We start from the raw sequence: 22,870 nt of genomic DNA on the forward strand, positions 1-22,870 counted from the left end.
CAAACACTTCCCTCATGCTTGTTGTTCTAGGTAGGTCTGTGAATTATGTGTTTAGTTTGTTGCCTGGATAAATAATGCCTAAACTAAATCTTGACATGAACTCTGTTTCATGAAGTTCTTTAAAGCTATTAAAGGCAATGGCTTCAGTAGTTAATAAGTGATGAGTAATAGCTTCACAGATGAGAATATACTCTTATGTGTCCATTTGTGTATTGATGAGGCAGGCAAGGCAGGGATCTAAATGCAGTCTAGGGGTGACCCTGAATTAAGGGGATCGCACACCGGCCGCGCAGCTCAGCGCCGCCCCGTTCTAAAAAAATTTAACACATTGTTTTCTATGAGTGTACGCACACCGGCGCCGCCAGGTGGCGCCTGTCCGCGCCGTCCAGCTGTGACTCAGGAAATTGTTCTAATCCCTGTCGCGCCACAGAGCGCCACTCACATAGTTTAACATTAAATAACACCATAAGTGTCCCACATCATTAATGATTAACATTGGCTGCTAACCTATATTTTACATTTTGAAGTAGACGCTATCTGACGAAGCTCGCGCTATTTAATGTGCACTTCCGGTTTACAAAACCTCCGAGTTCTCCTAGGCGCGACGCGGCGCGACGCGGCGCTGCGCGGCGCTGAGCTGCGCGGCCGGTGTGCGATCCCCTTTAGTCAAAGATTTGTTGCATCGATATGAGAAGCCTGATTCGACTACCAATTTCACAGTAGAATCGTCACAGACATTATCTGATTTCACATATAACAGCGTTCTCCCAAAATATTAATATACGGCCTATTATGATAATGCTACGCAAATAATGTTAAGTATTAGCTTTCAATAAATATTTTAAATGTTAATAAATCCAACAACCCCCAGTAACACGGCTACACGTCCATATGGTAAGAGGTTTCCATGGTAATTAACCATTCCATAGCACTGGTCCCTTTGTTTTAGCATTTAAAAAGACAAAGCTGGCAATTCTAACCATCGTTAATTTAACAATTTATTTTATTTATAAATCACGGGTTATTTAACTATTTGGCTTGTTTTGTTTCTGGGCACTTCAGGCATTTTGCACATTTGTTTTGTACCTTGTTAATTGTTCTAGCCTTGAGTTTGCATTTTTCATTTATTATAAACGTAAATTCTGATCTAATTTAAGTTTGGATGTATATTTTGGATTGCTTTTTTGATGCATGGTGGTGCATGCAAGTTTGCCGAATGCGATAGGTGTTCACTGGTCTGCGTGTCATATTTAAGATCATATTTAGAAGTTGATCAAACTAAAAATAAAATAAAAAAAATTTGTCACATGTTTTAATGTATTTAAAACAGGGTGGTTATCTTGCCAAAATGTAAACTACAAAACAGGTATGCCGTTTCTTTAAATTTCAGTGATGACACGACAAATATCTGCACTGAACCCGTTTATGCCTGACATGACTGTCTCTCTTGTGATTTAATATTATGGTCGTTGTTCACTTTTAAATGATAGAAGAGATTCCTGGAACAAATTATATTAGAATCATCAGGTGTTTCTGTACCTAGTGAATACAGAGATGATCAAAGTAAGCAAGCAGGTATTTCTGTGAAAACTGTGAATTTTAGTTTTTATGTTGTTATACATTAACATTTAAGGAATTGTATATAAAGCTTAGTTTTTATCATTCACAGTAACAATCACAAATTATGTCATTTGTCTTTTTTTGGTCATGACCGCTTTGACCCGCTAATTCGTAAAATTAGATAAAATCCCAGGCAGCGTCGCATTTGTCTTTTTTTAGGTTTAGTTATCAAAATGTTTTTGTTATATCTTTGTGTGATGCTCTGTAGATTGTGGCTTTACAATGTTATGAGGAATTATTTAATGAATGTTTGTTGCCTTTCGTTTAACTTAAATAAAATATAAAAATGCATTTCAGTTTCGTCTTCGTTTATCACTTGACAGTTTTGGTCACTTCATGAGAAAGTTGTTTCTGTGTGCTGCTTGTGAAAAAAAATTACAAATTAACCATTTGTTGATTACCTGGTATGGCCCCATCCCATGCACACATACGTAGATAATTCCACTATCAGTTGACTATAGAAAGAGTCAAAATAACATGGTATAATGTATATGAGAAAACAATGTAGAGTGCTGAAGTACATTGATATTACATTACAAACTGTAAGAGAATCTTCAGATTCTAGCCGGAAGTAGTAGGTCATCCAGGTACCTGTCGTACTGTGGAGTCAGACATGCTTCATTTGTCACATACTGTTTCTCGCCTACTACGTGTCGGGTGGTTCTTAGCCTCTACGGTCGTGAATTAAAATCCTTTAATGCATGGCTAGCCGTGGATGATCCCTTACATATTCACAGACATTTATTAAGATGTTTTTAGCAAAATAATTTTTATCTGGTAAATGTTAATGTAACTTGGGGTAAGTCTTGTTGAAAGGTAGCTACATGCGGTGGCTGTACTTAAAGGATTAGTCCATTTTCTTAAAAGAAAAATCCAGATAATTCTCACCACCATGTCATCCAAAATGTTGATGTCTTTCTTTGTTCAGTTGAGAAGAAATTATGTTTTTTGAGGAAAACTTTGCAGGATTTTTCTTATTTTAATGGAGTTTAATAGAGCCCAACATTTAATACTTAACTCAACACTTAACAGTTTTTTTCAACGGAGTTTCAAAGGACTATAACAATCCCAAACGATGCATAAGGGTCTTATCTAGCAAAACAATTGTCATTTTTGACAAGAAAAATAAAAAATATGTACTTTTAAACCACAACTTTCTGTGGTCATAGAATGTCTCTGAACAGGTTCACGCCCACTTTTGGGGGAAATCAGACTAGACCTTCTATTGGCTTCCATTCAAAATAGCGGAACAAAGCAACCTACGTACACAGCCGGCAGGTGTAAATAACTTATGAAATCACTCAGATTAAACATGTTGAGTAATTATCTGTCCACCCTGCCTGCCATAGAGCGTGAAAGATACATTAACATATTTAATTTGGTCAATATAAAAACATGTCTCTTTCATTCTCCCAGCATCCAATTTGTGTAACAACGCTCCCTATTGGCCAGAGGTGTCTTACCCGGACATTTACTCGTACCTCATCGAGTCGACAGGGAAGCAAGTGAATGATTTTACTTCGTATTTGAAAGTTACTTCGTATTTATTTATTATGTCTTTATATTTAGAGTTATGAGTGCACTTTTCCGTCGAGTCATACAACTAACTGGCTTAGCGATATTTCCAGCAATCACTGGATGGCGTTGTTACACAAACTTGACGCTGTGAGAATGAAAGGGACATGTTTTTATATTGACCAAATTAAATGTGTTAATGTATCTTTCGGCTCTATGGCAGGCAGGATGGACAGATAAATACTCAACATGTTTAATCTGAGTGATTTCATAAGTTATTTACGCCTGCTGGCTGTGTAAAAACGTTGCTTTGTTCCGCTATTTTGAATGGAAGCCAATGGAAGGGCTGCTTTTTTTATCCCCCAAAAAGGGGCGGTGACGAAATTTACAGTCAAGTTCCCGGATGTGCCGGTAGTCCGTATCGAGGAAGATTCTCTCACGAAAGAAGTTAGTGAGCGATGTCAAGCTTTATTTGAACAAGTTTAAAAAGTCAATCATCTGTTTTATGCATACTAATTACATGTTTATCAGCAGATGGGGAACATTGTGGAATAAAAATAAAGACTTTTAGGTCTCATGCTGCTTTTAAACAGGCACAATGATTTTCAGCATGTTACAATAAATTACACTTCCACAAATACTCAGAAGTTTACTTTTTGACCAAACCACACGAGCACATTTATATGATCTGTAATAAAACAACACGTTTAATGCTTAAACTTTAGAGAAACAGATCAAATGACATGTTTAAGTTTATTGTGTACACATATTGAACACATTCGCGTTCCTGTCAGTCTCTCAATCTCAATCTTGTAACTCCTCGTATTCATATGAAACTTCAGAGAAACATTAAACAACATATTTATGCTTATTGTGTATGATAGTGAATACGCGTTGTTCTCGTGCAGTGCATTAATCCTCGTGTTCATTCATATAAACTTCAGAGAAACATATTAAACAATACTTGAAAGCGAACCGTCGCGTTGCTCTCTCTCTCTCTCTCTCTCTCTCTCTCTCTCTCTCTCTCACTCTCTCTCGTTCGTTCGCTCACTCGCTCTCTAACGTTAATCCTTTAGAACTTTAATTCAATCTTTAGAAAGATTATTAAAACTACAAGTTATAAGATTGTAGGCTACTGTTTGTGTTTGAGGGAATACAAACGCATCGCGCTGTCAGTCATTCTCTCTGTCTATCGCACTCGTGAGGCTGTTCATGGTTGGATAGCGAAGTTGAAGGGGCGGTATCTTTATAATAAGAGCCCCTTAATACGTCATGGGGGGAGCGAAATTCGAATGACCTATTTATTCACATGCTTGTCGACAGAGCCTTACCAAAACAAAGTTAAAGGGCTGCTATTTTTCATGTTTTCTGGGTTGGTAGAAGCACTGGGGACTTGATTATAGCACTTAAACATGGAAAAAGTCTGATTTTCTTGGAATGTCCCCTTTAAGTTATCATATCTGTAAACAAACATGGTAATTAAAGTAATAAAGTTATTACGTAATTAAGTTCATCAATTACATTAAGTTCCCATACAGTGCACAAAAAATTTAAAGAATAACAAAAATTGTTTTTAAATATTTTTTTCATTATTTGCTAATTATTAGGGTTGTGACAATCACAAAACTCCGGTTCGGATCATATTACAGTTTTTGAGGCACAGATCAGATCATATTCGGATCAGCAAAAAAGTGTGGGAAAAATCTAATAAGAACAAATAAAGAAATTACAAACATTTATAAAAAAGAACAAAGCCGCACATTTAAGTAAGGTCTAAAATTAGCATTAGGTACAGAAATCAAATCAAATGAATAATAACACTGTTTTTATTGTATAAATTAGATCTAATTATTTTTAAAACTACAGTCTACAGTCTCTCTTTGTCTTGGGTTATTTGATTAACATTAATGACAGACTTAAGTAGGTTAATTGAGGTTACAGTCTCTTTAAGATAACTTAAAAATACACTTAAAGGCGGAGTCCATGATGTTTGAAAGCCAATGTTGACATTTGAAATCACCTGAACAAACACGCCCCTAGCCCAATAGAATCGGGACCTTCTGTTGATAGACCCGCCCCACAAATACGCAACCCGGCATTTAATTTGATTTGATTGGCTAAAAGTGTGTTTTGGTAGTCGGCCCGTCTCCTTTTCCAACGCGTTTTTCAAACATCGTGGACTCCGCCTTTAAGGCATAAACAAATGTTTGTATTAGAAAAAGAATACTGTGGTAGTTTTTTTTTGTGATTGTTTGCTTGCTTTTTGAAACTCTTCTCTCCATGTATGCACTACTGAGTGCACTCAAACTGAGTTTTAATCGGACCACCATACGAGACGTAAAGCTGTGTATCATCTGCATAGCAGTGAAAACTTATGTAATGTTTCCTGAAAATGTCTCTTAGAGGTAACACATGAGAAAAGGATAGGGGCCAGAACTGATCCCTGCGGAACATCGTATTTAACCTGAGAGTGACAAGCTTTTCCTCACTTACATAAAGCGCTTGGTTAAATATGATCTGAACCAGGCTAATGCCTGGCCATTGATGCCAACAAAGTTTTCTAGTCTGTTGAGTAGGATTGCGTGATCTGTTGTATCAAAAGGCTGCACTAAGGTCTGATAATATAAGAATTGAGATTTCACCATGATCGGATGTTAAAAGGTCATAATTTGTAACTCTAAGCAGTGCTGTCTATGCTATGGTGGGGCCTGAATCCTTATTGGAACTTTCATACATACTTTAATTCACTAATAATGTGCATAATTGGCTTGCCACTACTTTTTCTTATATTTTAGAAAGAAAGGGAAGATGTGAAATTGGCCTAAAGTAATTAAGCTCTCCCTGGTCGAGGTGCGGCTTTTTAGTAAAAGTGAACTTTTAAAAGTGCAAAAGCCACACACTTCTACAGAGTTTTACTAATATAATCTTTATGATTTCGTTATTTAAGCCTTAAATAAAAAAAGATTTGTGTAACTTTTAAATAGTAAAATATCTTAATGGCAAAACTTAAATGGCAAAATGTATTGAGTCTTCATGGATGTGTTGAGGAAATTTTGCCATAATTAACTTACTTTAATCTTCAACTTTAGATCTTGATGAGAATTAACATTATTCATTGTTAACAAAATAAATAAGCCATTGTCATATGAAAGTGATATACATGCGCCGTTACAGTAATAAAAACCCTTTATTTCCCCCTTACTTTAGTTTGTGGTTCCATAATATTTTTTTGAAAACCCTACAACAATTAAACAAATACAACTTCCCTAGAAATTTTACGTTCCCAAAATGTTTTCAGAACAAGCCCGCTGATGTTAAGGATGTTGCCTTGTAACATTCCCAGAAAGTTCTGAGACGATCATGATGTGGAGTTCTTTAAAGGGTTGGAGGACATTATTTGGAAGACCTTCACAGAACATTCAGGACATTCTGGGAATGTTAAGGGGACCATATTTTATGTACACTGTAAAAAATTTCTGTAGAAATTACAGTATTACTGGGTATTACTGGCAACTAGCTGCCAGTAACTTACTGTAGATTTTACATTTATGTTATTTACTGGCAACATTTTGTTCAAAGTTAAATGAACATGAAACATTTTTAGACTTTATCTTCTACAGTAAGTTACAGTTAAAGTTAAATTTTTTACAGTGTAGAAATGTTACATGTAGGGATGCATATCAATTAATCGCGATTAATCTATAGCAGAATAAAGGTTTTTGTTTACATCATATATGTGTGTGAACTGTGTATAATAATTATGTATATATAAATATGCACACATGCATGTATAATTTTAAGAAAAAAATATATTTATATACTAAGTATTTATATTTATATATAATATGAATTATACATAAATATACAAATGTATATACATATGTAAACATTGCTTAAATATATACATGCATGTGTGTGCATTTAACTATACAAAGTTATTATACACAGTACACACACATATATGATGTAAACAAAAACTTTTATTCTGCTATAGATTAATCGCGATTAATTGATATGATTAATTAATTATGATTTATGCTTATTTGAGCAATTATTATTAAAGCGATTAGTATCATGTGTGCATGATTTTTTTGCTTTCCCACAAAAAAGTATCTTCTGACTGGGTGGACCAGTCGTCAATCTGTCAGCATGAACCAATTTGTATTAACGGTATTTGATGCAATATTTTGTAGTTTTAACATTTACGTATTTACAGTAGTCCTGTTGACCACCAGTGTGAGACTTACTTGCAAGTAGTATGTCCATCATCTGTTCTGTTCCAATCCATTCCAATAGATTTTTTTCATGTCACCTTTGCAATGTCAGCGTATGTATAAAGCGGGTGAAATAAATATTAAACACGTCACCTTTTTTCACAGTAAATCATGATTCCTGATTTAAGTATTAGATACTTGTATTGAAAACAAGAGAAAAATACTTTTCTAATACAAAGTTATTTTGTAATTCCCTTAATTAAACGATTTCTGTAGCCTATATCTAATTTTTTTACTTGTATACAATGCACAGATGACATACCTCATCGAAGTTACTTCTAAGGTACTACTTCAGCTAATTTCATAGCATTGTAAATGTGAAGAACAGAAGGAATGGTGGAAAATATTAACATATTTACACACAACAAATGCTCCGTACCATGCTGTGATCAGTTCACCTCATTGGTTTATTACTTTAATTTAAAGAGCACCTATGGTCCGATTCACGATTTTTTATTTCCTTTTCGCGTTTAAGTGTGTTTTAGTACATGTTTACGATATGCAAAACGTACAAACCCCAAAGTAAACGATGACACGAGTTATTGTCTCCAACGTAAATCTCTTGGACTACAACAAACACACGGATTGTAGGCAACAATTTACTTCCTGGGCCTGATGACTTAAACAAGATCGTGCCTTAGCCCCCGATAACTTGACTCTTTTCATATCTCTTAACAACTTGAATGTAGGGATGTCACGGTTCCAAAAATCTAGTAGTCGGTACCAATACTACAAAAACTACATGGTACTCTGTATTAAAGTCGGTACCACAGTGTGTAAAAGCTAGCAATTATACCCAAACATAAATTTTTTATTTAAACATTTCAACATTATAGAAAATACATTTTTTTTTTGTGTCTTACAAGCTGCTTTTTAGGTTGGGTATGTTATGTTTGTTGACTTTTTTCCTGACTCTCTGGTGTACATCCTCTTCTGAAACTGGCAAAAAGAGAGAGAATAGCAGAGATTTTATTTATGAAACATACGTACTGTTTTACAATGACTAACAAATCAATGAAAGCTACAGGTGCTAAGGTGTACTGATTAACACGCACACGACCACACACATACTCTGATTGCAATAGTTAGTTTAAATTGACTCACATTGTTGCAAGCCTAAAATAGTCATTTAAAACCCTTAACTTGCATTTCAATAACAATTGAATAGCATAACATTAGCTGGTTTCACCGCAACAATGCCAGCTGCCTCAAACATAATGTAGGGCCTGGGTTTGAAAGTTTTACCATCTTTATATGATATATATGACAATAAGCAGTGAATTACAGTTCATTTTATAACAGCTAAGGGGAGTTGTTAGGCGCGATACAAAGCAGAGTTTCATAAAATAGACACAGCAAATAAGTAATTATTTTAGTACAAATATTACTTTATCCCCTAACCAAGTAGTTCCTTAGAATCAAGTTTGCAAAGCGCAGTTCCCAAGCAACACAGACGGAGCAAAGACGCAATGAAAATATGATAAGACTGAAGTGTTTAATTTCATAAATTGACATTAGACAAATTTATCAAACATATTTGATCCACACTTTAACAGTTGCACGATATAAATGAAGGCATGCTTAACTCTTTCCCCATCAGCGTTTTTAAAAAGTTGCCAGCTAGTGGCAGCCCTGGTAATACCGTCCTCTGCTACGTTGCTTCGTTTCAGAGAAATAATCTATCTGGGCATAATTGATAAGCGTTTAACTTCTTGTGAGGGGGGGGCTTGTCTGAAGTTTAAAATCATTGGTGTAAACGTAAGCCAATCACATACGTTTGGTTATGCACCGACTCGTCACATCGAATTTCCGCTGTTAACACACGTATGATGCGAAAACAAATCCATCAAGTGAAATACCGGAGTGAACATGGATGTGAACGACTTTTGCAGATTAGGTGAAGTAAATAGGGCCAGAGCTAGTTGAACACTATCCTTACGGTGTCTTTCCACTCACGTCTAAGTGTAGGAACCCCCTCACTCCTCCCAAACTCAAAAACCCTTCCACCAGACAGCCCTTACCATAAAGTAAATTAAATCTTCCTACATTATTTTCTGGTTAAGAACGTAAACAAAGAATGATTGCCCACGCGTCCTCCACCATTAACTGTGAACAATGAAATTCCCGCACACACAGTTTTGCTGCCTCTTGATCCTCCATTACAGCAACCAAGGGGGACATAATCACAACTATCACCTTGCCGGCGTTTGGCCTTCCCAGTTTCTTATTGACGATAGTTGATAAATTAAACTTTTCCCAAAACCTGTCGGGAGTAGGGCAACAACATCATCTCCATTCATACTGTTTAACAAACACTCTTCTTGTTTGGGCTTCAGTTGGCAAATGTCATGAAAATTCTCCACAATAGAGCGAATAGCATTCTGTGTCTCCATGTCCGCTGTAAACTAGAAATCTTACATTCGGCACTTAATGTTAACGCCACGGCTCTCAGCCCGCCCTGTTTGCTTATTGTGCCGGCCGTTTTGGAGTCGGAGGAAACTGTTATAATGGGAGATATTTCAGACTAAGTACAGAAGCAAAATGAAATTGAGCGGAAGTATGAAGTCTGATGTAGTCAGGCTAGCATTTTTTTGATTTTCAGAAATGTTAAATGCCTGTCAAAAAAATTATCTAAATATATAAGCATAATATATCAAATGAAAGAACAGACCTTCTGCTTTTAAACAAAAAGGTTTTATGCTACCTTCATTTGAGCAAAAAGCTGAGATAATTGCATTTTTGTAACAGACTTTTGCTAGAAATCAGATTCAAAGCGTTGAACAAAACTGTTGATTTTTAGTTTGGTGATTGCTTCTGGGTTTTATAAGTTTAAGAGCTTATAAGTGTAAGAGCACCACCTGGTGGATAATAGTGGAAATATGGATGGCCGTGTGAAGTCATTGGCAGGGAGCATTCTACTTCTTGGCGGTTTGGCGAACCAACAGAAAGGTGCATTACTGCCAATGACATCCTTGTTTCTATTTTCATATTTTTTCCTCTCATTTCCAACATATCTGAAAGAAGTCTTTCTAGACCCACTATTCCATAATTTTTTGCCATTTATTTCCTTAGATGAGATCAGACTTTTGAATGCAACTTTACTTATAGCTATCTTCATTTCTGTTTGTGGATGATTTAATGCTTTCTTTGTTAGCAAATCTACTACTTCGTTTCCCTCCACCCCCACATGAGCAGGTACCCAAAGGAAATGTTCATCTATCCTTAGTTGCCTAATTCTCAACAGACTTTGTAATACTTCAAAAATTAAGTGTTTCCTTGGTTCAGATTTACCACTTATTAGATTAGTGAGTGCAGCCATTGAATCACTACATATCACCGTTCTTTCTGGTTGAACTTCAATCCACTGTAGTATGATAGCTAAAAATGTATTGGCAAAAACTGATACTTGATCTGTTAGTCTTTTTTCAATTTTTGTCTTAAAAGCAGGGATATATATTGCTGCTGCAGTACTTCCAGACTCTTGATCCTTAGAATCATCTGTAAATACAATACAGAATAATACTTTTGTGTAATATAATGTTAAACTACTAATACTATTGGTATGTTAATCTCTGGGTTTTTCATTATTTTTTGAATTTGTAAACTTGAAGGCGTATGGAACAACCAAGGGGGGGATTGCTGGTAAAGCAACAAATGGAGCAATTTCATGATCTTTCAACTCCAAGTTATTCACCTTCTTCCTTACTACCCAACCAAAGCTTGTTATTTTTCGTCTTCATATTCCCAACAGTCTTTCAAAAGTACTCTGGATCTGGAAGGTTTTCCAGATGTCCCTTTATACCATACCAGTACGTTAATCTCAGCTCGAACCTTCTTTTTTGCATTTTTCTATCAGTTTCTGAATACGTTTTCTGTTGCATTTTATTTTTTTTACAAATAGAACATTTCACCCCCTTTTCCATCATCTGCATACAATGACCTTCCTATTCCAGTATCCACGTTATGATAGATGTCATTAATCATTAAATGAGAAAGAATAGGACTGCTCACATTTCCCTGGGGATTCCATTCTCAATTGGAAGAATCTGAGAAAAAGCATTCCCTACTCTTACTTGAATCGTTCCTCAAACTCATAATCCAGTTATACATTCTTCCGTCAATCCTTAATCTTTTCAATTTCATTCAGAGCCCCTCTTTCCACAACATATCGTAGGCTTTTTCTACATCAAAAAATACTCCCACTAGCACCTCTTATTAATTTGAGCTTTTCAAGTATTGAATCCATCGTACTTCTCCCTTTTCTAAATCCACTATAACATGTTAAAAAATGTTTATACTTTCAATCACACAAGTCAATTTATCCATAACCATCTGTCCATAACTTTGCATAAATTTGATGTCCGTGCAATAGGTCTTTAATTAATTGGTAGAGAGCAGTCTTTTCCTGGTTTGGCTATTGGCACTGCAACCCCATGCTTCCAATCTGCAGGTAAATTCTCAGTTTCCCATATTTTGTTAGTCTTGAAATCATACTTAATGTTAAATCTGATAAGTGCATAATCATCTCAAAGCATATGTCATACTTGCCTGGAGATGTATGCTTGACCCCCCATAAGCACTTTCTTTAACTCATACAAATTAAACTCTGCGTCAAGCATACTTCCTGATGGATTCTTCTTGGCTTATTTGTGAGCATACTCCTAACTTTCTGTTCCCTAAACTTCCTCATATTCTGACATATTTTCATTGCTGTGCACCTTTATGTAAGTTTCCACAAACATCTCTGCTTTATCACAATCCTTTATTGCCATTTTCCATGATTTAATAAAACTGGTATATTGCTATTTCTCTGAATCCCTCCCATCTTCCTAATCCTATTCCAAATTTTATTGATTTCAATATCTTCCCCAATTCTATTACAAAATTCTCTCCAGTAATTTCTTTTTGTTTTTCGTACTCCTCACTAATGCATGTGCTTTCTTAATGTACTCGCAGAACAATACAGATTTTCTGTCTCGCTTCATTGCTTTACTACATTCCTCATTACACCATGGTACTGCTTTCTTGCTATTTATAGTTTATTGTTGCTATTTTCTCTGCCATATTTCTTAACACTTATTTTCTTAACTCTTCAATGCCATCAACATATTGTATCATTTCACACGTTATGAATTCTGTAAAATGTTCCCAGTTGGCTGCCTTAAATTTCCATCTTTGAATTGTCTACACCAAGGTTTGGGTAATGTCCATACCGAATTTACACCATGTACGATAGCTACATTTTCTGACTCAAGGGTAATATCTAAAACTGACTTACATCCATGTGATACATCTATTCTTGTACAACATCAATTAACAGATACTAGCCGTCTCTAATCAAATCTAACATTACTTCCACAATCTGCCCATTGTAATCTGTTTTAATACTACACCATATTGTATTATAGGCATTCAATTTGTGTTACCTCTTATACTTTCCAATACCTCCTTACCTAACTTTTCACATGGATTACAAAAATGTATTATTTTAGTACTTTGATTCACCTCCCAAACTTTCTGCTCTCTGGTCTGTTTTTATACACTTTGCACTGTTGTCATTTTTATGTTTTGTATATGAAATAATACAAATATTTTTGATAGATCTCTTTTGGTCTGATTGAATTTCAGTGTGCGGACAATTCCCACAATTTATTGGATTCAACAAACTTCCACCACTTCCACCTCTTTGTCTACACTCTCTTCAACATTCCTATATCCCACACCATATTTTACAAATGTAGCTATCCCACCTCAATTACCTTGTTTCCTATCTTTCTGAATTACCACATATCCTTGTAATACATAATTTAGTTAAGGGTTTGAGCCATGTTTCTTGAACACAAATTATATCCGGTTTATTTTCTAAATCAGAAATGAACTTTTTAAACTCTTGCACATTAGCTATTAAGCTTCTTGCATGTACCACCACATCCTGGCTGAGTGTATGTTGTTTGCATCTTTAATTTCTCAATCATATCTACCGAAATACCTTCTATCTCTAGATACTTTTTCGCTGCTTTGATAATCATTTTGATTCTTTCTGTCCAGCTTTCAGTTTGTGATAAGTTCATAAAATTCAGCCATAAAAATAAAAATCTCAACTTTTCTCTTTTTCATTTTCCTTTGCGTTTCTGTCTTTCGTTTAATGATTTCTTTACTTTTGTTTCCTGATTCCAAATTCTGTCCTACTTTTTTTAGAGCCTCAATGTATAAAAGTGCCATTTTGAACTTACGCCGCATGTCTTCTCGCCTTGCAACTTTTATATCCCGCACTGCTCCACAATTACGACACTTTGGATTAACTTCTTGCCCGCATTTTCCATACTTATGCTCTCTACCGCATCTCACACAGATCATTTTATCTCTGCATACAGCTGCTACTGTACATGACCAAACTTTTGGCATTTAAAACATCTTAGAGGTGGGGTACATAGAGCCTTACTGAGAAACTGATATATCCCAACATGACTTTACTTGGCAGCTTTTCCTTATCAAAACTATCATTGAGAGGATGTTTCCCCTTACATTGTTTCTATTGCATTTTAGTCTTTCTTTTCATCAATCACTGCGGCTCTCGTAAGACCTTTTTTAATGTTTTCATCTGTAACCTCTGTGGGGATCCCTGTTATTACCCTTTAACCCATATATTTTCTTCTTGAACTGAACAAATCACACTTTTCACCATGATCGACTTAACTCCTACAGCCCTTTTTTGTTGCATACTGTCTTTACAATATATTAGCAATCTACCATCTCTCAACTTAACACTTTCAACCAGTTCTATTACTTCCTTTATTGTTTTAGATAACTTAAGTGGGTTAATAATACTTAAAAGATCTGTTTACAAGTTTCATTACTACCTTATACTCTTCTTTCCTCCTTGTCAGATGAGATCCATTTTCACTATCAGTTTCCAGTCACAGATCAGCTGTTGCCAAACCACCTCATGCCTAAGGGCGCATCACGAATTGGTAGTAAATTTGCCCACGGTGTATTGAATTTTTGAAATTTCAAGGTATTTTCCAAAAATGTAAATTTAAGATTTGTCTCAAATCATTTCATTTCCTGAAACAGAGTTGTGGCCAAATTAAGATAAAAAAAAACCCATAGTGGATAAAAACGTCTCCAACAACCCATAAAGGTTAAATGAATTAATTGATCCCTTGGATGGTATTCCCCCTAGACCTGACAATAGGTAAAAAACTTTTTTAATTGTGCAGACCTGACTGATGCATGGCGATTAGGGATGTCACGAGAACTGATACTTCGGTAAAAATTCGATACCAACCTTTTTATAAACATGACATTACTAACGCTTGCATTCACAATACGCGTGTGATCATTTGAGTGCACCTTAGCACCTGTTGCCTACACTGATTTATTATTCATTGTCAAACAGTATGTTTGATAGATAAAATCTCTCTCCTATTCACTCTCTTTTTGCCATTATCAGCCATTAATCTACACACATTAACACAGCCAATTTAAACAGAAGCTTGTTAAAGACGCATCATTTTGTGTTTTCTATAATATTGACATTTTATAGTTTGAGCATAATTGTTGTTTTTTACTCACTGTGGTACTGACTTTAGTACCAAGTACAGTGTATTTTTTTGTAGTATTTGTAACAACTACTAGATTTTTGGTACCCTGACATCCTTTTAATGGTGATTCTTTAATTCCACTACTTGACTTTACCTGGTCCAACAGAAATTTATAATTTAGATCATAAATTGACCCCTTTCATTTTATCTATCCTTAAATATTTAAAGTAATTTTCTCATAATGCCCCCTGTCAGATCATAAAAGTTTATATGAAACTGATATTAATGATAACCCAAAACTGAGGTGCTACTGGAAATTGTTGTTCCCAATGTGTAACCATGGTTCCCTGAGAAAGGGAATGAGACGCTGCATCTCTTTTCCTTAACTACATGTGCCTGTAGCTTTTGCATAATTTTTCGAAACTGGGATGCACTGCTTACACACCTTTTATACCTGCTGGTTCTGCTGCGCTTTTATAAGGACTTGGAATAGTTGTACAAAGATTTCAGAAGTGCACACTTTTGGCTTTTTCCAAGTGTTATTTCATAATGCAGTCTCTCATTCCTTTTCTCAGGGAACCATGGTTACATATAACATATAATAAATGTATTTGTCTCAAATGTAAATTGGAGAAAAGCCTGGCTTTTACCATGTCAATTATATACATATCCAAAAAAGTTAAAGAAACTAATTTTAAAATTCTCCACAATCTACATGTCAACTCTTCCATCTCAAAATATCCTGATATTGATGAAGTTTGCTCATTTATTTTATGATTGTAATTTACAAGTCAGTTTTGGGTTAACTTTTGTATAGTGTGTTTGGTGGCCTATTTTAGTTTTAGTCTAGTCTTTGTGTCAAGCTGTCTTTTTTAGTTTTTATTATAGTCACATTCGTACTCTTAGTCTACAGAGTCTGAGCATTTAGTCAGAATTATCTACACTGTCAAAAATAAAGGTATGAAGCTGTCACTGGGGCAGTACCCTTTAAAAAAGGTCCTAATATGTACCATTTAGGTACAAATATGTACCTTTTAAAGGTACGTTTTGGCAGTTCAAAGTACTAATATGCACTCTTTGGGTGACAACTTTTGTACCTTTATTTCTGAGAGTGTATGACTATTTTAGTCTAGTTTTAGTCAATGAAAATTGTATTTTAGTCTCTTTTAATAATAAAATTTTGTTTAACCCAGTGCAATTTCTGTTTAATGTAGTAGTGGTAGTATACACGAAACCTACGTTTTCTTTTATCCAAACCGATTTTAAACAAAGTTATTTTGTTATATTATTGTTAACTTATAGACTCAAGAATACATCCATTCCAGACATGGAAAATAAAATGCTCTGATTTGAATTTACAAGATATTTATTTTACTAACCTCTGAGTGAGTGACTTGACTGTTTGTAAAAGAGTCTACAGAAAAGTCTACATAATCAAAACAGAAGTAGTCTACGCAAAAGCGTGCGCACACACACACGTCACACATTAACCAACGTTACAGTTTCTCACAAGCAAATATACACACACATGCTAGTCACACATGTTTGTCTCAATCGTTTTCAGCTCCAGGGGCTAACGTTTAAAGCTAACGTCAAAATGAGACCCATTAACCACAGCCTCATGAGTTGAGTATGAGCTTTTCTAAAATAGAAATTAGCATTGTTTGTTTTGACTTAACTCATCTTTTTACACAACACATTCAGTTTTCTTTCCACTTCTATTCAAAGACGAACTCATCAGCCATCGGCCCCTTTCTGCCACAAGTGGGGCTTTAGTGGGGCTTAGTGATGTGACCAGTGCTCGAATTGAATCAGGTCTTATGAGCGGTCCCCACCATGACATAGCAGCAAACCCAAAATGGCAACACATTACAACATTTACACACAACTGTATGATTTATGTAATACCAAAATATTTTTGTATAAAGACTGGAAACTAATTTATTAATCATTTCAAAATATGAGGTTTGACTAAATAAGACGTTAATGTGTTAGGCCTATAAGTGGTGTTTAAGTTGAGTGCAGGAAACTGAAACAACTTTAATAAACTGACCAAAACTACCTTTCAAGTGAAGAAGACAAAAAAGATGCTTTTTTTATCTTTTTTCAAGTTAAAATGAAAGACAGTATAAACATCCGTTAAATGAGTCCTCATAACAGTTTAAAGCCACGATGTTCAGAACATCACACAAAAAATTAACAAAACGCATTTTTGATAACTTAACCTAAAAAAATTACATGTGATCCTGTTTGGGAAGTCTCGGCTAAGTTCAGCGATCTTATATAATTTTGGGATTTAGCTGTCAAAGTATATGATAAAAGACAAATTACATATCATTTGTGGTTATTACTGTAAATGATAAAAACTAAACTATGTACAATTCCTTAAACATTTATTTATAACAAGAAAAATACTGAAATGAATGATTTTATAGACACTACACTTTTGTTGCACAGAAATGCTTGCTTGCTTTGACTTTAATCGTCTCTTCACTTTAGGTACAAAAACATCTGATATTCCTATATCATTTGTTTCAAGTATCTCTTTCTACCATTTGAAAGTGAACACTGACCATATTAAATAAGAGACAATCATGTCAAATATAGGTTTGGTACAGATATTTTTTGTCATCGCTAAAATTGAAAGAAACTGCATACCTGTTTTGTAGCTCAACTTTTGACAAGATAACCATCCTGTTTCAAATACATTTTAAAAGGCATACCTGTTAAAAAAATCTGTTTAATGGTTACTTTGAACTCCTAAATATAATCTTAAATGACACACAGACCGAATAACCCTTCAGCTAAATTGCATGTGCCAGCACGCAACAGCGCAACATTGATACTAGGGGTGGCACGGTTCACAAAACCCTCGGTTCGGTTCGTATCACGGTTTTATGGTCACGATTCTCGGTTCAGTACGGTTCTTGTTATTTTTTCTTTTAATTAACACTCCAGAAATGTATTATTTTATTAACGTATTAATTATCCATAATTTAGGATACATCATTCAAAAAGTTATATTATGTAATCATGCACAAACTGAATTTGACTTTAAAGTGCCCATATTATGAAAAACTCACTTTTTCTGGGTTTTGGGGGGTTATTTTGTGTCTGATGCTTCCACACACTTACAAACTTGGAAAAAAATTCATCCATGCTGTTTTGAGTGAGATACAGGTTTCTGAATGTCATCTGCCTTTAGTCTCAGATTGCGCGAGTTCAAACTCAGCTCCGTTGTTATGTAACTAGCAGTTTCGTCACATTCAGTTTTAATTTTCCCGCCCACCACCCACTCGCAGGTCTCCACCCACCAGGGAGCTAGAGAGAGCACAGAGCAGTCAGTCACTTCGCTGATACCCTGCTGTTATCATGTCTCACTGAAATAACAGCGCTATTTGGATATTATGGATTATACTCCCGCCTACTTTTAAAAACAAAGTTTTAACGCGTGGTTATTGGAACCCGGAGTAACCTTATATACAGTGTGTTACGACGCAAATAGTCATCAGTTTGTAGGCGATAAGACCTTCATGCGAAATCTGATGTAAACAACAGACTATGTATCTATATTTCACGGATTATACGCATTTGTGGACAAAAATGGTCATTGGATGTATTTTATTGGACTTTCATGGATCATTCACCAGTGGCGGTTCTAGACAAATTTCACTAGGGGGGCCAAGGAGGGGCCAGTGTTTTACCAGAGGGGCACATAATAAAACGGCAAGAAATTATATTTAAAGATTATAGGGGTGGTTACAGGAATTAGTTTAAGACAGGACTAGGCCTTAGTTTAATTAGGAAATATAACTAGTTTTAACAAACATGCCTTACTAAATACATTACTTGTGTGCATTTTGAAGCAAAACAAAGGGCACTGGTGTATTTTAAAATATGGCATTGCAAGTTGTTTTCAGTTTGGACAGCTCTTATATTTATTTTAGTCTAGGACTAGTCTAATCTCTTTCCGGGAAACTGCCCCATAAACTTTATCTTACTTTACAATCATATAAATCTTTATTTAATACAAGAGTGAGTGCAGGTGCAAAAGGGGAGCTTGGCTCTTTTCTAAAGCCCACCAACCGAAAATCATGCGAGCCTACTCAATAAACTTTATTAAATGCAAACTTTTATAAAGACAAACGTTGTTTTAGTTTACATATAAACACACATTGCTAGACAGTTAGGGACCACAATCTAATCAGTATTTAAAATAATATTTATTTTAAATTGTAAACATTTTTATATGACACATTTAATTATATTCCTCCAATTTTATGCACGTATATGTAAGAGCATAATTACAGCGCTTTTTACAATGTGTAAACTTTAAAAAGTTAGCGAGATGTTGGTTTTGCCAGTTGTTGATGAGTAACAGCTGTGAATGATCACCGCGCTTAAGCAGCCACGTCACAGGAGACAAATAAACAGTGTCCCAATGTGAAGTGAGCTAGAGTCCTTACCAGTGCCCAAACCTGCATACACATTCTCAACATCGGAAAATTGGGAACGAATTGAGACACTCGCTGAGCAGCACCCAGCACCCGCAGCCAGCTACAGTGGTTGGGTGCGCCGCTCTAATTTGCCCGTTTAGAACGTTATGCGTCGGATTAGTTCCGCTTTTGGCACTCGCGTGTAAAATGTTAAATTAAAATAAATGTATACTTTTTTATTTGGTCAGCACGGGGTGGCCACAGGGGTGGCCAGGGACTTGTCTACAGAGGCACGGGCCACCCTTGGCCTCCGTGTAGAACCGCCACTGTCATTCACACATCTGAAACAGACTGGATTCGATTTGCGATCGTTGTATCAACACAAAAGGTAAGAAGTCACGTTATATTTTGCATGTTGTCATCTTCTGTCACAAAATACTACATTTATGATGCTAGAGCATCTGTATCGCAAAACAGAGATCATACATTGATGCTAATTCCGTAAATTATACCTTTTAAATGTATAGTGATGTTAAAATTGGTTGTAAACCGTAGGCTATATAGATATTTTTGCAGGCTAGATAGTTTACAGCGTGGTTTCGAAAGTTAAAAAAAATATTTAACGGCTTTATTTTACAATTCTACAAGAACTAAGTAATAGTGCTTTGCCAAACTAAAAGTTTTTTGCCAAACTAACCGAGACCGGGCCTTACCGCCCCGGCTTTTTTGACGAGGCTAACCCCCGAGCCTCTTATAACTTTACGGTCCGGACCTCCCGCTAGCTTCTAGCAATTAGCACGTGGTCCACAAGCAGTATACATCCCCCGCCGGGTCTTAATTTCTGTAATTTGCAAAAATGCGTTTGAAAATGTTTTATAACGGGAATATGTTAGTATTGTCCAGGGAAAACGAGTTTATTGTTGAAACTGCTACATCACAATTTACTCTGGAATCATTGTGTGTCATGAGTTTCTTCTCCTGTAGTGTACTTATTAGTGATACTTTTCTGCATGATTTGTCTGTTGGCAACATAAACCGTTAATAATAATAATAATAATATATAAAATAATAACACAATATGGTCTGTACTGCTCACGATATCACTATGCACGCGCACATGACGTTAGTAGTGGGGCGTGATCAAAGGAGCAGCAGCTCATAAATATGTAATGACTAGCTCAAAACGGCACAATCTGAAAAGCCCTGAAACAGAGGCTACTAGAGATGGGTAACAATCTTTTCCTACAAGCTATTTCGAGCAAACAACTTTTGAAACATCCTTTATGGAACTCATACACCTATTTAACTTGTGGAAAAGCAGTCATAATATGGGCACTTTAAGCACATTATTGGGACCATCCCTGAGGAAAGCCAGGTGAGATTTTGATACAGCAAGAGTGAAGACAGACGATTTCAACATGCTTTTCATTTATTTGGCAAAAAAGAGAATGTGTATTGTCATCTACATGAACTTATGTGCTTTTTTAGCACACAAAGATAACTTGCATTTATCAAAATGCCAACTTCAGTGTAGCTCTTAGATTAATCACTGAGAGGCTGCTTAAATACTGCAGAGAGATGTGGACGAGAGAGAAACATAACGTTTACACCTGTAATATTTAAATCCGTCTCTTTTGTCCACTTTTGACCACTTCTGTCCTGATTACTTTGAGGGGCAATTTATGAAATAAGATGAAACTACGCTTTCGTTTTATCAATGAAAGGCTAAAAATAGCGCTGTTCGTGTGTTTGCAGAAAAGACGTGAAACAGTGTACCTCAGATTAGATAAATGGTCGGAGAGAAGGCGGTCTCCTCCTGACGCTATCTGAGGTCACATACAGGGCATGAGGTTACATTGCGCATGCCATGAACCGTTGAACCGTGCGACGCGCTCCAAACCGAGACAAGCGAACCGAATGGTTGGGATTTTTTTCATGAACCGTGCCACCCCTAATTGATACAAGTAGATCAGAATTTACCTTTGTAATGTAACGATTTAGCGGAAGGGGAATGTTTTTAAAACACTATTAAATCACCTATTGTATGTTAAAGGAATCCCAGAATTAGCTCAAATGGAATAAGTATAATTAACTTTAACTATACAAATGTATAAGATTTTACCTGATTTAGCAGAATTGATAATAATATTCGTCCAGCGAATATTCCCATAATTGTGCATTAACTCTAAGAACGTTAATTATGTGGTCTTTAGATAATACCTTCTCTTACTGATATACAGTACTACTTCAAAGCATGTAACAAGATCGAGGCAGATAAAATGACATTAATTTCGATGAGCATTGATCACAGAAACAATTACTTGTGAAATGCAAAACTGGTTTATTAATTACTATATAAAATGCACAGAACTAACTAAACGGACAAACACAGTAAACATGAAACACAAAGAGAGTGAAAGCATGGAAAATTAAGAGTAAAAAGGCTGATATCATTATAGGCTTAACTTCTGCACAAACCATCAGGATCTCTAAGAATCACCTTAATTGAAAGGGCTAATAACTTATGCATCAGAGAATGAATAAACAATATTTGTATTTGCTTTTGTGAGGTAGTGCGAGATCCAGATGCGTGTGCGCGTAGAGCGCGAGGAAGAGAGGTTCCGCTGGGTTCGTAATCACGGGCTGAGTCCTTGAAGTTGTTCCGTTGCGTTGCTCTGTTGACCGAATTGATCTGCGGAGATGGTTGAAATTTTCCAAAGTGAAGAGTCCCAAATATTATCCCAAGAGAGGGAGACATGTCCCAGCTGGAAGCTGTGTTGAGCTGTGAGCCGTGAGCTGGGGAGAGGCCCTTTTGACATTTGAGTCCAACTTATTATAGTTGAAATGGCCAATGTGTGAAGTTGTCGATCGAGCAGAAAACTGTTTTACCCGGCCACTAATTTGCTTAGCTGTATAATGCATGTTTCTTTGGATACTTTGGATAAATATTGAACGAGTTTGATACCAGTTATGGTAACATAACTTTAGATGCAGATTTAATTTTCCAACAGGACTTGGCACCTGCACACAGTGCCACTGTTCTTAGTTGGCCAGCAAACTCGCCTGACCTTAACCTTAACGTAAAGGGGAAGTTGCGATATGCCAGACCCAACAATGCAGAAGATCTGAAGGCCTCTATCAGAGCAACCTGGGCTCTCATAACACCCGAGCAGTGTCACAGACTGATCGACTCCATGCCACGCCACATTGCTGCAGTAATTCAGGCAATGAGCCCCAACTAAGTATTGAGTGCTGTACATGCTTATACTTTTCAGTTTAAGTAAAAATCCTTTCTTTGTATTGGTCTTGGGTAATATTTAAATTTTCTGAGATACTAAATTTGAGATTTTCCTTAGTTGTCAGTTATAATCATCAAAATTGAAAGATAAACATTTGAAATGTATCAGTCTGTGTGTAATGAATTAATATAATATACAAGTTTCGCTTTTTGAATGGAATTAGTGAAATAAACTTTTTGATG

Source organism: Misgurnus anguillicaudatus, chromosome 9 (genome assembly GCF_027580225.2).
Source record: "Misgurnus anguillicaudatus chromosome 9, ASM2758022v2, whole genome shotgun sequence".
Lineage (NCBI taxonomy): Eukaryota > Metazoa > Chordata > Actinopteri > Cypriniformes > Cobitidae > Misgurnus > Misgurnus anguillicaudatus.